This window comes from Lissotriton helveticus, chromosome 1_2 (assembly GCF_964261635.1).
Source record: "Lissotriton helveticus chromosome 1_2, aLisHel1.1, whole genome shotgun sequence".
Taxonomy (NCBI): Eukaryota; Metazoa; Chordata; class Amphibia; order Caudata; family Salamandridae; genus Lissotriton; species Lissotriton helveticus.
The window spans coordinates 359,934,444-359,949,091 of record NC_136058.1 but is presented as its reverse complement, the minus strand read 5'-3'; the positions used below and the strand labels follow the sequence as shown (position 1 = coordinate 359,949,091).

General features: G+C 49.8%; 1 protein-coding gene across 4 annotated transcripts in view; it reads right to left on the bottom strand.

Moving 5' to 3' along the window:
- The window catches only part of LOC144807921 (acyl-coenzyme A amino acid N-acyltransferase 1-like), a 133,631-nt gene that overhangs the window by 72,006 nt on the left and 46,977 nt on the right, over positions 1-14,648 (bottom strand). Inside the window, exon 1 of one of the 4 annotated variants that reach the window (XM_078673516.1) lies at positions 2,479-2,884. The exons of 1 other annotated variant lie outside the window; for it this stretch is intronic. The gene's annotated coding sequence lies outside the window, so the exon portion shown is untranslated. Of the gene's footprint in view, positions 1-2,478; positions 2,885-14,648 lie in introns of those variants that run through there. 2 more of the 4 variants (XM_078673517.1, XM_078673518.1) reach the window with 2 other exon arrangements.

The following is a 14,648-nucleotide window of genomic DNA, read 5'->3' as shown; positions in this document are numbered from 1 at the left end:
GTAAAAGGTCGTGTAGAATAGATTTGTGCTTTCAGATCTCCTCCCGCCGCTCACCGGCAGCGAGAGAATTTCGGACTGTTCATCTGCTGCAGGACTGTCTGTAAAGCGATCATGTAAGGCCAGGAGTTGTTTGACCCATCCTGGACCTATCTGCCATGGGGTGATGGACCCATCTTGGACCTATCTGATGTGTACCATGTCAGGCTCCCTGCGCATTCTGGTTTTGTGTCGGAGGGCCATGGCATACACTTGTGAATTTGATTATGGAGGATAGAGATAGTGCAGCTTGGCGTGATACATGTGTGCATATGTCAAAACAACAAAACAATACAGAAAGTCGCTGATATACCTTTTCAGTGGAGATTTACTCAGTCGTTGCAAGGGCTCACACTCCATCAATCAGATTATGCGGAATTCTTTCACTTGCACTAATGGGATTTATTTTTTTTAAGTCTCGGTGCCGATGAGCTGTCCTGCAGTCCCCCCGGGGCTTAAGGAGGCATCCACTTCTGTCAGGTCAGTTGATCGCAGCAAAAAGACATAAGTGGATGCCTGCTTGTGCCCCGGGACAAATGACAGCAAAAAAAAACCCAAGCATTTACAATGCAATGGTCTCGGCAATATTAAAGGTAGAGCTATTGGCATTGCTCATGACATTTTTTTTCATTTTTTTTTAAACATAAATAAATGGTATTGTCATTTCCAATGGCAATAGGTGAGCATTAGAGAGTAGTAGAGAGTATTCGCGGACACAGAGACACACACACACACACACACACAGACAGAGCCGTGCACACACACACAGACAGACAGAGCCACACACAAACAGACAGAGCCACGCACACACACAGAGCCACACACACAGACAGAGACACACACACACACACACACACACAGACACAGAGCCACACACACCCAAAGACAGAGCCATGCGCACACACACAGACAGAGCCACACACACACACACAGACAGAGCCACGCACACAAACAGACAGAGCCACGCGCACACACAGACAGAGCCACGCGCACACACAGACAGAGCCACGCGCGCACACAGACAGAGCCACGCACACAACAGAGGCACAGAAAAAACGGGATGTGATTGGTCTGAGCACCGTTGAGGGTACGCATGTTCTCCACGCTTAGTGTAATGCAGCCTGCATGGAGAACAAGTGCGTATGACTGTTTTGGGCAGCCCAAGAGAGCTGGCCAAACAGTCATTGCGCTCTTAGGAGGGTTGTACCGCTCCACCCCGCCCCCACTACGCACAGCTCCCGCAGCAAGAGGACCAAATAAAATCATAATAACATTAAGTTATTATCATTTTATTTTTTCCCTTCTTTTACTGCTGCAGAGCAGTAGGGCGACGGTCCTCCGCCATAGCGGAAGAGCCGCCACTGCACTGAACAGCAAACAGCACCAATCTTTCATTTTTACAGCTGTTGTGTGAGGTGAAGCAAAGCCCAGGCCTGGTTGCTGCCTTAAAAGACCGAGAAACCAGTCAAACAGCCCTGCATTTTCCGGGTTTTTATTTGTTGAAATCGCGCGGGTCTTATTGGTGTTCAATGAATATATATCTTATCGCCCTTGCACTTTGAGCACATGTAATAAAAAGGAGAGCACGTGGACTTTTAGTCGTATTGAAAGGGTATTTTACTGGGTCGCGGTCACAGTCCAGCCTGAATGTTCCATTTATGTGTCAAGAAAACTCCAGTAAATACCAAGGGCCTCATTTATGAAAAGTGACGCATCGCTGCGTGAAAACAGTGATGCGTCACTTTTCACTGCGCCCTCCTTGTGACCCCAGTGATGCGTCATATTTAAAGTATGACGCATCATGGCGCAAGGAGTTACAGATACGTCAGTATTTTTGACGTATCTGTATGGCGCAAAAGTGGCGCATTGTTGGAGTGTGTCACAAAAGTGACGCAACTCCAGCAATGTGTCCTTTCACATGGGGCAAGCCCCATGTGAAAGGGCCTGCGTCAGTCTTACACCTGCTGTGAAGCAGGTATAAGAAATTGACGCATTTGTGTCCTAGAAGTGACGCAGTGAAATCTTATAGATTTCACTGCGTCACTTCTATGACCCTGTCTTGCGTCAGAACGCCCCCCCTGCATACATTATACCTGGAGTAGGTATAATGTAGCGCAGGGGTTTACAAAGTGAAGCATCTACCTAGATGCGTCACTTTGTAAATATGGTGCAACAAGGCACATTTTTTACGCTGCTGGTGCGCCACAAAAAGTGACGCACCGGCGGCATAAAAATGACGCACGCCTCATAAATGAGGCCCCTAGATTTAGAAGTAAACCTGCCCCCTAAAGTCATTTTTGGACAATGAATATGGGGGCTTATTTACAAGCCCCGTGAACCACTTTTGCGTCACTTTTCCCATGTTAAAAGTGACGCAAAAGTGGCGCAAGGGGCTTGTAAATAAGCCCCATGGATAATAATCACTGCCCTTACCATGCTTACCTTTAAGTCCGAGCCTGCTGACTTTGTAACTGGAGAACTGAGTTCGAGTCCTGGCGTCGCTCACCAGGTGTGATCGTGGGCACATTAATTCATCTCCCTGTGCCTAAAAACAAGGCTAGCACTCTGTCTGCTCCGGTCAACCAAGCCCCGACCCCAGTGGTAAATTCTGTGGTCACACGACTGGAGGGAGCGGCCCAATGGACTCGGTTTCACTTACCCCAGGGCAGCTGAGTGGAAACTGTAAGGCGGAAGTGGCACGAAAGCGGATTATTTCCAAAGGCGGACGAATACACAGCCCATCCTATCTCAGAATGCATCACACAGATGAGTCACCGGGTTGCTGTTCAGCTGTCCTGATCTCCCCACCTCCACCCTCCCAGCTTCAAGTAAAGGAGGTCAGTCAGTTTATGCGCCCGGCACGCCGCACGAGCCACCCCACTTCAGACTTTGCACCGCCACCGAGGCGCCTCGCGCTATGTCTGCTCTGCTGAGATCCTGTCGCCTTTACATTGCAAAACTGAGGACGTGTTGTGTTTGCTCCGCGCGCACCTTTATTCTACCGGAACAAGGTTGGCTTCGGCTTCTTCATCAAGGAACAGCTCAGTCCAGTAGCAGAGAAGGTGGAAACATCTAATTAAAGAGGCAAACTCCAAATATGGGGGCCAGGTCCGCCAAATTATTGGTGCAGCTTAGACCATGGTCTGATAATTCCGTTGTCTATTAATGTTGCATAGCGCCAACAAGCCAGCGCTGGCCACCGATGCTGGAACTATGACCCTAGCAATCAGGAAACACCGCAGCACTCTGTCCGGTGGCTCCTGCCCCAAACCAGAAAGTCTGATAGCAGAAAAAAACAATAAACATCTGTTATTCTGCACCAGGATGCATATGGGTGACATGCGGTTTGTAAATACATGTTATGTAAAAAGCAGGCACAAAAAAAGCAGGCACAATGTAAATGTCGTCTCTGTCTCTGGCAGCACGCCCAGTCCTCCCCCCGCCCTCTCCTGCTGCAGGGGGAGGTCACAGGCACAGTGTGTGGAAAGAAAATAAAGAGCCCTGTCTGGAACAAGTCTGGATTGATAGCATGTGAAGAGAAAAGAAACAAGCATTTACAATGCAATAGGTCTCGCATTATTTAAGTTTGAGCTATTGGCAATGCTAAATAATGCAAAACCAATAGCTCAGAGACAGACTCAAAGACAAAGACACACAGACAGAGACACACACACAGTGAGAAACATAGACACACAGACAGACACACACACACAGAGAGACACCAGGGCCGGACTGGGAACCGAAACCAGCCCTGGCAAAGTGCTCGGCCGGCCTCCCCTTCCCCCGGGAGGGGTTGGGGGGTGCGACCGCGCTCTTTGCTAGGGCCGGTTTTCGGCCGATTTTGTTACAGTGCCGTTTTTGCAGCTATGCTGCAAAAAACGACCCTGTCACAAAACCGGCCCCCTGGGGCCCACAACCGGCACCCACCCTCGCGGCCGACCGGGGGATTGCCCGGTGCCTGCAACGGCCAGTCTGGGCCTGAGAGACACAGACAGAGACACACGGCCAGAGACACACAGACAGACGGAGACAGACAGAGACACACAGACAGACAGACGTGTGTATGCTGGGTCTGGTGGGTCAGTGGACTAATGCTCCACTGCAGGGGCCTGTGTTCAACCTCTTGGTCACAGTTTTTTTTTGCTCTAGCCCCGCCCCCCCTTGACCCCGCCCCCACCCGTTGCCACCCTTGGCCACAAACCACCCTGTAAATGTGCCCCCCCTCGAGAGAAAGTTTGAGTATCCATGCGCCTAACAGGATGCTGACAGAGGCACACAGACAGAGACACACAGACAGAGACACATAGACAGACACACAGACACAGATACACACAGACAGAGACACACAGACACACAGACAGAGACACAGACACGCAGACAAAAACACACAGACCGAGACATAGAGACAGAGACACACACAGAGACACACAGACACACAGACAGAGACACACAGAGTGAGACACAGAGACACAGACAGAGACACACAGACAGAGACACAGACACAGATACACACAGACAGAGACACACAGACAGAGACACAGACACGCAGACAAAAACACACAGACCGAGACATAGAGACACAGAGACACACACAGAGACACACAGACACCCAGACAGAGACACACAGAGTGAGACACAGAGACACAGACAGAGACACACAGACAGAGACACAGACACAGATACACACAGACAGAGACACACAGACAGAGACACAGACACGCAGACAAAAACACACAGACCGAGACATAGAGACACAGAGACACACACAGAGACACACAGACACACAGAGACACACAGGCAGAGACACAGACACACAGACAGAGACACACAGACAGAGACACAGACACAGATACACACAGACAGAGACACACAGACAGAGACACAGACACGCAGACAAAAACACACAGACCGAGACATAGAGACACAGAGACACACACAGAGACACACAGACACACAGACAGAGACACACAGGCAGAGACACACAGGCAGAGACACACAGGCAGAGACACACAGGCAGAGACACACAGACAGACACACAGAGTGAGACACAGAGACAGACACCAAGGGCACAGTTACACACCTTTTAAAGAGTGATTCCAGGGAACTTGCAAAAATAGATGTTGAGTCCTAGATGCGCTCCTCGGCATCCCATGTACCGCATAATTCACCGCACAAACGCCAAGGGCCACCCCGTAAGATCTTACACATGATCCTACTAAATTCTGTTTACTTCATTTCTTTTAAACTAGTCACGTAATATACCACATTTGGTTAATATTAAAAAGTGTTGCCCGAATTGAGTGGACACACTGTGAAATGTTGAAAGCGAGTGCTGTGGGATGGTGATGATGCTTGGAAGGCTGGGGTCTGTGTCCTGGTGCTAGCCTGCCAGGACCACCGTGGGAGGGAGGATGGAAATTCGACAGCATCCAAGGGATCTCTGGCTCTGCCTAGGGCCTAATTTGAATAAACAACTACTACTGCCCGAGTGGCTGCAGGCCTGACTGTATGAAGACTCTGCCCTCCAACAGAAACAGACTTATCTGAGCAACGCCGGCGGCTGTACACTGTTTTTGAAGCGGCAAACTGCGCATGCTTTTCGTTAACAAACAGAGCACAGTTTTAGGAAGAGTTGAGGCCATAAGCAAACTGTTGGGCTGGAACCAATTATTAATGCTTCACACGTTTTGTGATTCACTAGGGTTTATTTTTGCAAAGATGCATGAAGTGCCAAGTGATGTATGAACATAGCCTCAATGGACAATGCACTCATATGGCAACAACCCACAGTTTGCTACTTAACAGCCCCCACCTCTACTCTTCGCCTTAGCCATCAACTGGTAGGAATGAGTGCATGCTGACCAGGAAAGAAATCACCATCTGATAATAGGAAGGTTAAAGGTGTTTTGAGATGTTTCAGCCAATCATCGCTCTTTCTTGTCTTGGTAATTATACCTGACTAAAAACAGGCAACTGCATTCAAACAACAGATAACCAACGTATACTTTCCCTAATTTTGGTATTGTCATCGGTGTCAAGGTTGCTGCTTGCTCCTCCGTTCTTTTTGGCTGCCCAACAACCTGGGAGAGGTGCGTTGATTGAATGGAGGGAGGTCGTTAGAGGCAAAAGATCACAAAATACCGAGAGGCCAAAGAGAAGGGAGCGCTGGACTGAGAGCGCTGGACTGACATTTATCATTTATTTCTGTATTTCCTTATATAGCACAAACTCCACATAGAGACAGGCTTCAGAGCGCTGTACAATGGAGGTGGAAACGTACAGCGGTTACAGGTATACACTAGAAGTTATATAATTTATTGTGCAAACTAGGTAATAGGGGTCAGGTAGAGTTGCATCAAAAGTGTACAGTGATGCAGTGTGTCGCTAATCAGGCGGCCAGCGTACAAACAATACCAGCTAAACTAAATACTTACAGATAAATATCTTCAACGTAAGTTCATGGAAGGCCACAGCAGTTTATTGTTGAAGATTTCTTTTGACGAAGTGACACAACACCCTCTTAAGGCTTGAACGGTTATACATATCCGAGTATGCTTTCATTCCATTCGCTGCAGGCGCGCGCCGCGTGTTGTTGTGGCTACGGGCACGTGACCAGCGAAACCGAAAGCAGCCCGGGCTTAGAGTGAGAGGGCGGTGGCTGCCCGCGCATGCGCGCTCCGAGCCCCGGCGCCAAAGCGGAGTGCGGCATCTGAAGTCCCAGGTCCCAGGAGGGGGCCCGGGTGAAGACCAGCGTTGCGGAGGGAGATCGAAGATCGAGTCTGACCCACTGGCTGACCAGAGACACCGAACATGCTAAAAGAGCCCGGTGAGTGGAGGGGGGATCAGGGGGGGATGTGTGCGTGTGTGTGTGTGCGTCTGTGTGTGTGTGTGCGTGCGTGCGTCTGTCTGTGTGTGTGTTGTGTGGGTGCGTGCGTCTGTCTGTGTGTGTGTTATGTGTGCCTGCGTGTGTGCCTGCCTGCGTGTGCATGTGTTGTGAACAGCCTGCCGGAATCGGAGCGTGTGTTCACACGCGCGACCTGATCTGATTCCGGCAGGCTACGTGCGTGTGCCAGTCTCTTGTCCCAAGTCTTGTTAGTCCTTGAAAGGAAAATTGATTACAATAGGACTCCACTGCGACAATAGCTTCGCGATTGCGTCGCAGTGCGAGCCCAAAAACGGGGCTTATTTACAAGTCCTATGCGCCGCCGGTGAGTCACTGTTTGTGTCGCACCAGTGGCGCATTTTGCTGCCCCATATTTACAAGGACACGAAAAGCCACCCTGCGTGACTTTTCCTGTCCTTGTAAATACGGCCCCTTTACCACCAGCACTTTGCGTGAAAGGGGCGTTCCATGGGTGTTGCTGTGGGCGTTACCATGCAATACCCATGGAACCTGACACATTTCCAGATTTAAGATAAATTGTAAACCAGGAAATGCGTCTGAATGCTATACCTCCCCAGGGGAGGCGTAGGGAGGCTCAATGAGGAGAAATATATTCATTGCCCCTCGTTTCTTTTCCTCTTTATATGCGTTCCACATTCTGCAACACACATAGAGGAAATCACTTTCCTCACAAAAACAATCATTAAAACATGCCGTTTTACAAGTTCTATGTGTGCTAATGCAGCACACATAGAAGTTGAAAAACACCATTTCAGATTGTTTATGTGCAGGAAGGGACACCTTCCTGCACATAAACAATCATCCCCGTGACGCAGGCATCCTTGCACCATGGTGCAAGGGTGCCTGCATCACCGCATGGCAGTTATGTGCGCCAGCGCAGGGTAGAGAAAAAGGATCCGGCATATCCTTGTAGAGAAGATGCATCCCTGTTCTTTGAAAGTTCCGCAGCGTGGGGCAGCCACAGGGCTTGCGGCTCCACGCTGCAGCACTTTCTTGTATATGAGGCCCAATGTTTACAAGCCTGTTTATGGGGAAGCCTGGAACAGTGGTCCGGATGCTGCCTTCCTCAGTCTGTACACATCGCTGGGAGATTAAGTGAACTCAACTGCAAACAGTAAGACCAACAGGAATCAAATAAGAATATAGTCCCACAAAACTCCAGATTAACTGTGCTCTTTGTGAGGAACGAAAAACGAAAGGGGGAACTGACTACTAGCAAGCAGGGATTTTTAAAGGGCACTGAAACAAACAAATGAAAAGCATAGGGATGGTTATAAACCACCAAAGAAATATACTTAAGTATACAATAGGTCTTGAATGCTTGACTTAAAAATAATCAAACAATAAATTCTATCACAAAATGTGTCATGTTAGAAATGGGATCTCTGGTTGGCTAAGGCTTGCGCCAAAGCCAGGCAGAGACCACCACTCTAGTCAGGGCAAGGGAGTTACACGCCAAAGATAACCCCTGCTCACCCCTTTGGTAGCTTGGCACGAACAGTCAGGCTTATCCCGAACAGTCAGGCTTATCCCGGAGGCCATGTGTAAAGCATTTGCGCAAGCAACAGCAACAACATCCCAGGCACACTACAAAAGGAACTCCACACAAGGTTATATAAAAAATAGCCTTTGTATTCTCATAACACATTAGAATAGTAAACACATCATATACATGGTGCCACCTGGCACTAGGTCATATCTACAAGGGAATCATTTACACCTGACAGGGCCCACTAGACCACTGTCAGAACCATCACAAAGCGAACTTAGTAAAAGTAAAACAGATCATAAACGTACAACCAGTAACCACTGGTAATCACTGTACTTAGCATCAGCCTGCAACATAAACTACATTATGCACAGTATCACCTCCTGTGCGAATTACATTCTGCGCCAACTTCACCAGCATAAATACATTAATCAATCCTCTCATACCTCTAAACACATTAGACCCTAATCTCCTAAACATAACTCACATTAGGAGAATAAATCACACAGTGAAACAGAATCTCACTAGCATAAACCATGATATGCAAAACAACCTCATAATCATAAAAACCCACATTTAGAGGTATAACAGGGGGTGTGTAAAACATACTGCATACATTACATTTCCTAGCACCACATAATCACATTAGGGCCTAGCGTCCTACAATCATAACAGTCCCCCTGGCCAACTGGCCATCTAAAAGAGGGGCTTCAAATGCCCTATGTCCCAAGGTCAGGGCGCGCTGCCGAAGTAGCAAAAGTCAAGGGTGCACAATCTGCGCAGGCCTAAAAGTTGCAGCTGGCACTAAGTGCTGCGCAGCAGTGAATGTCAGGGATAAAGGAGTGCATATCACTCCTAACTCAGGCATGTCCGCCAAAGAATAATTTAAACGGTGCAGCTGCCCACTACTTGCTGGGCAGCTGTAAATATCAAATGTGGGGCACTGGCACAGACTGTGCCCTAGTACCAAATGTGCCCCCAAACGTTGCAGCTGCGCGCGCTGGTGCGGCGCAGCTGTGAGTCTGGAAAAGGGGCCCTGGCACCACTGTGCCTTTGGGGCCTCACTGGGGCTTTGCCCCAATAGCGTTGGACCCACCTAGGCTCTAAGAATATCTATGCCAAACGTTGGAGCCACGCAGGGTTCTGTAAACAACTACGCCCCACATTGGAGCCACACAAAAAAACATGCCTCAGGCGTTGAAGCGGCCCGCAAATGCGGCGCCGCTGTGAAGATCACCCCCACACTGGGGGCACTGAAAAATGCTCACGGACCCCTCCGGCCTTTAAACAACCATGGGCCCTCTTCGTTGGAGCGACCCCCTATCAGACGGGGGCCACTCAGGAAATAGGCCTGACTTGGACCGGCACCAACAATGCGCCCCTAGAAACCTAATAGTCCCCCTCACTTGTAGGAGTGGCCCGCTTCCTCTCACGGGTCCGCTCAGGACTAGAAGGCACTCGCAAAGGGGCCATGTGGCAGCTCCATTCACCAGGGCGTTGCCTGTAGGCTCCTCTTCTTGCCGGTACTCTGCTCTTCGTCCGGTCCCTCTCAGGGGACCGGGACTTCAGCATGGAGCCTGCGGGGCTCCGGACGTTTCCTCCAGCTGCGGGGGCGTGCGCGGGACTTCCTCCGCAAAACCGGAAGTCCCGCCTGCCGCCAGGCACCATGTTGCCTGACTTCCGCTTTTGCCACGTCTTGGGCCGTGGCGGGGATTCGAGGGGTAGATTCCCTCCAAAGTTTAAATCTTGAGCCGGGTGGGCACCCGCAGGGCAAACAAGCGGGGTGGGCACCCGCAAGTCAACCAAAAAGGCACCACTATGCGCGTTTGGCACCCACGAGACCAGCATCACGGGTGGGATTCCCTCCCTCTTCTGCCTGCTCGCTCCTCCTCGGGCAAAATGAAAGAAAAAGGAGCACAGCCCCCCCGCAGCAGGAAAGAGCAAGGTGCTCCCAAAAACAAAGCAAAGAGCTCACAGGGCGCTGGAGCCAACAACTAAGATGCACCTTACAATGGTTTGTTTTGTGTACTGGGTATCAAACAATTAATTTGGTAAAACATCAAGAGTGAAAACTTGGTATAAAGAAAACCTATGTATTTCTGAAATGTACACCAAATACGGAGTTTAATAGCAGTGGTTATTTGAACTTTTCGGATTTTATTGGTACCCATTCTGACATGTGATTCAGAGGGCTTTTTGCAAAAAGCTTCTATTTTGCACTCTGGCTTATATTTAAAGTCACAAATGTAGAGAAATCTATAAAGCAATAACAAACGTTCTACTATTCTGTGTTCCCACATCTGTCCTGATAAAAACAGTTCCCATTTGAGTGGCCGGACCTAGCGCCAGTGACACGAAACACCCCAAACATGACATAGAAACATCATATTTCACCCCTTAGAATCACTGCTTTTTTTACAATGTGGAAAGCTGCAAATTTTGGATCCTCTCTGAGCCGCTACCCAGGAAAACCTACCATACCCAGGCAATTCTGAAAACTGGACACGCCAGAGGTGTCGAGGGTGGTGTAACTTGTGTGGTTCAAATGAGATTTTCTTACCTAGAAGATCTTGTAATCCTTAAACTATGCCTAAAATACACATTTCTGTAGTGAAAGATCCAGAATCTGAGAGAATCTACAAATTTCCTAGAACCCAGAGTTCCCCTACATCTCCCAATAAAAATTGTACCTTGCTTGTGTGTGTGGGCCTTGCGCTCTCTTCTGGAAGAGGCCCCAAACAAAACATGGACACATAAAATATTTCACCCAAAAAATACGCTTTTTTGCAATGTTGATGGCTGTGGAGTTTGGGTCCTAGCTCAGCCGGCACCCAAAACAACCTACAAAACCAACACATATATGAAAATTAGAAACTTGATGGAGTCCAGAAATGCATGACTTGCGTAGCTCTCAGGAGGGTCTCTCAAACTAGAAACCCATGTAAATGTTAAACTTTGGATGTAAACACCCTTTCTCACATTTTTGTGAGGGTAGGTTATGGAATCTGCTAAGAGACACAATTTTCCTACCATCCAGCGTTTCCCCAAGTCTCCCAGTATTTATTATTTATTTTAAGAATTTATAGAGTGCAGACTGTCACCGTTGCAGGCATCCTGGTGCTAACAGAAACCAAAGAGGGGAAAAGATCAGATACCGTGGGAGAGGCTAGCCAGGGAAGAGCCAGGTTTTCACCTTTTTTCTAAACTCCAAGAGTTCATTTGTGGACCTAAGCTCGATGGGGAAGGAGTTCCAGAGTCTGGCGGCCGTCACCTCGAAGGATCTACCTCCAGCTCTGACCTTCCTAAATCTGGGAACGACTACCAGTCTAGCCTCAGATGAGCGAAGTTGTCTGGTAGGAGTATACCAAACAAACTTAGATTGTAAGGGGGCTGGACCGTATCCGTGAAGAGCCTTAAAAACTATACAGAGGGCTTTGAATTGGATTCTTTGTCTAATAGGAAGCCAGTGTAGCTTTGCCAAGGCCAATGGACCATGATATCATCCAGGCAGCCCCAAGGCCAATTTCGCGGCCACGGATTGAACCCTTTGAAGCCTGTCCAGTAGATATTCAGGGGCCCCGAGCAGGAGGGCATTGCAGTAATCCAACCTGCTCAGGATAGTGCATCTGACCACTTGGGCGCGAGCGTAAGTGGGTAAAAGGGGCAGAACCTTCCTCAGTGAGCGAAGGATGGCGAGGCAGCAAGCCGATGTTTTCTGCACATGGGTGTCCATGCTGAGCCCTTGGTTTAACATGACCCCTAGGTTGCGCACAGATTCCGCAGGCCGTACGTTGGAGCCTGTTTCTGGGGGCCAGAAGTTGTTAGGAAATGGGCGAGGGATTCTCGTTCCAGCGCTAAAAAGCATTTCAGTTTTCCCGACATTAAACTGAAGTGAGTTAGCCTTTAGCCAACTTGACGTGTTCCGTAGACAGTTGTGAAAGACCTCTACGGAGATAGAATCCTCTCCTTCCAAGGAGAGGATCATCTGCGTGTCATCGGCATAATTAACAGTACTAATGCCGAATCCTTTAATGAGCCTACTTAACGGCCTGAGGTACACATTAAAAAGAATTGGGCTGATAGCAGAGCCCTGAGGAACTCCGTGCGACACCGGAGCAAGGCATGATTGGAAAGGAGGCATAGAAACTGCCTGTTGCCTATCATACAGAAAAGAGTGGAACCATTGCAGTGCGAGTCTCTCACTCCCATCTCAGACAGCCGCCTCAACAAGATCTTATGGTTTACAGTGTCAAAGGCGGCAGACATATCGAGCAGGATCAGAAATGAAGCCTGTCTTCTGTCTGCGCGCCTTTGCAGTTCGCCCATAGCGGTGATGAGAGCTGTTTCGGTTCCATGAGCAGGCCGAAAGCCAAATTGGTCTTCGTCAAGTAGGAGATGGTGTTCCAAGTGGGTGGAGAGAGTGTTACTAACCACCCGCTCAACTATCTTGGCGGGGAATGGCAGCAGTGAAATGGGCCGCTAGTTTTTAGAGCAGTCGGGGTCCAGGGAAGGTTTCTTTAACAAGGGGGAGACTAACGCCCGTTTCCAGTGAGCAGGGACGGTGCCAGTCACCAGGGATTGATTGCAGATGAGATGAAGAGTGGGGAAGAACTCGTCTTCAAATTCCTTCCAGACTTTGGGAGGCACCGGGTCCAGAGGGGAGCCTGAAACAATCCCTCTCGCTACCTTGGTAAAGAAGTCGAAGGTAAGTGGCAGGAGAGGAGGAGCTTGGCGGGCATCCGAGATGGCCGCGTGAGCACAGCGCTCCCCGGACCCCCGCCGCTCCCGGCATAATATCCTGCATGAATCCTGATTTTTCGCGAGGATTTGTATAGAGGACGTTGGGCTGATCTACCTGGACCTTTCAGAAATTGATTTGGACACCGGGTGCCTGAGTTATGGTGAATTGAACTTTTGGGCTCCGCCCTTGAGGTGCGCCCGGGACTGGGTGAGGTTCGGTGGCCGTCTTGGAGTTGAACAACAACGGCAGGGGGATTGGACTTGTGGGTCCCCTTCTTAAGTTTCGGTTTCGATTCTGCCTCAGACTGGAACATTGGTGAGAGGGTCAGGCCAGAGCTGGTGCCAGGACACGCGTCGGCTGTCGGGCCTTTGGCTGGACTATTCTCCTCGTTGGCTGCCTCTATCCTAGTGATACCCCTCTTGCGGTCCTTTGGTCCCGGGGCCTCCATATCTGGTGCCCGGTCCGTTGACCCTGGTGAATCTCCTTGTGACGCATCTCCAAAATGGCGGGCAGAGGGGACCGGGAGACGCGCAAGACGAAGACACCTCTGCGCGGGGGTCCGGTCCAATCTAATGTTATGGACCGTTATACCCACTCTAAGGGGTCCCCCGGAGCTGCCCTGCCCGGTCCCAGTGCGTCTGACCACGTCGTGGATGCGTCGACGGAACCCTCCTTGCAGGACATCATGGGCGCGATTTCTGGCATGAGGGAGTCAATAGGCCAACAGTACGAAACCTTGGCCCACAAACTTGACACTGTGGCAATCGAGGTGAATCTAATTCGAGCCGATCTCTCCAAAACGAACGAAAAGGTGAAGTCGTTGGATATCAAATCATCCAGCCTCACGACGGACGTCTCTGAGATACAGACGGAGATTGGAGGATTTTGAGAACAGGGCACGTCGCTGTAATGTTTGCGTGGTTGGTGTGCCGGAGAATCCAGAACCCCACTCGGTTGATCTCCTGGTTGAAGACCTGATCCAGAACCACCTTTCTCCATCTGGCCGTAGTAAGTTTTTCACAGTGGAGCGTGCACATCGTGTTCCGGGGGGCCAGGGTAAGCCAGGCGCCCCGCCGAGACCTATTGTTGCGAAGCTTTTCCACTATAGAGATCGGGACGCTATCCTGCAGGCTTCGCGGGTGAAGGGCCCGGTGGCCTTTGAGAATGCCACGGTGAACTTTTATCCGGACTTTTCCCAACAGGTCCAGAAGCAGCGGATGGGATTTCGTGGTGCCAAGAAGCGTCTTAGGGACATGGGGATGCGTTACGCTATGCTCTTTCCGACCAGGCTGCGGGTTGAGTATAATGACCGAACTTTCTTCTTTGATCGGCCGGATGCTGTGAATGACTGGCTGGACTCCCTGCCTAGCCGACCTCCTGAGACTGAGTCCGATGCCCACCCGGGCGGTGCTGAAGGTGGTGTAGAGAGCTGAACATTTCGTCTATACCTGGTGCCTTGTTTTGAATAACTTTTCCAG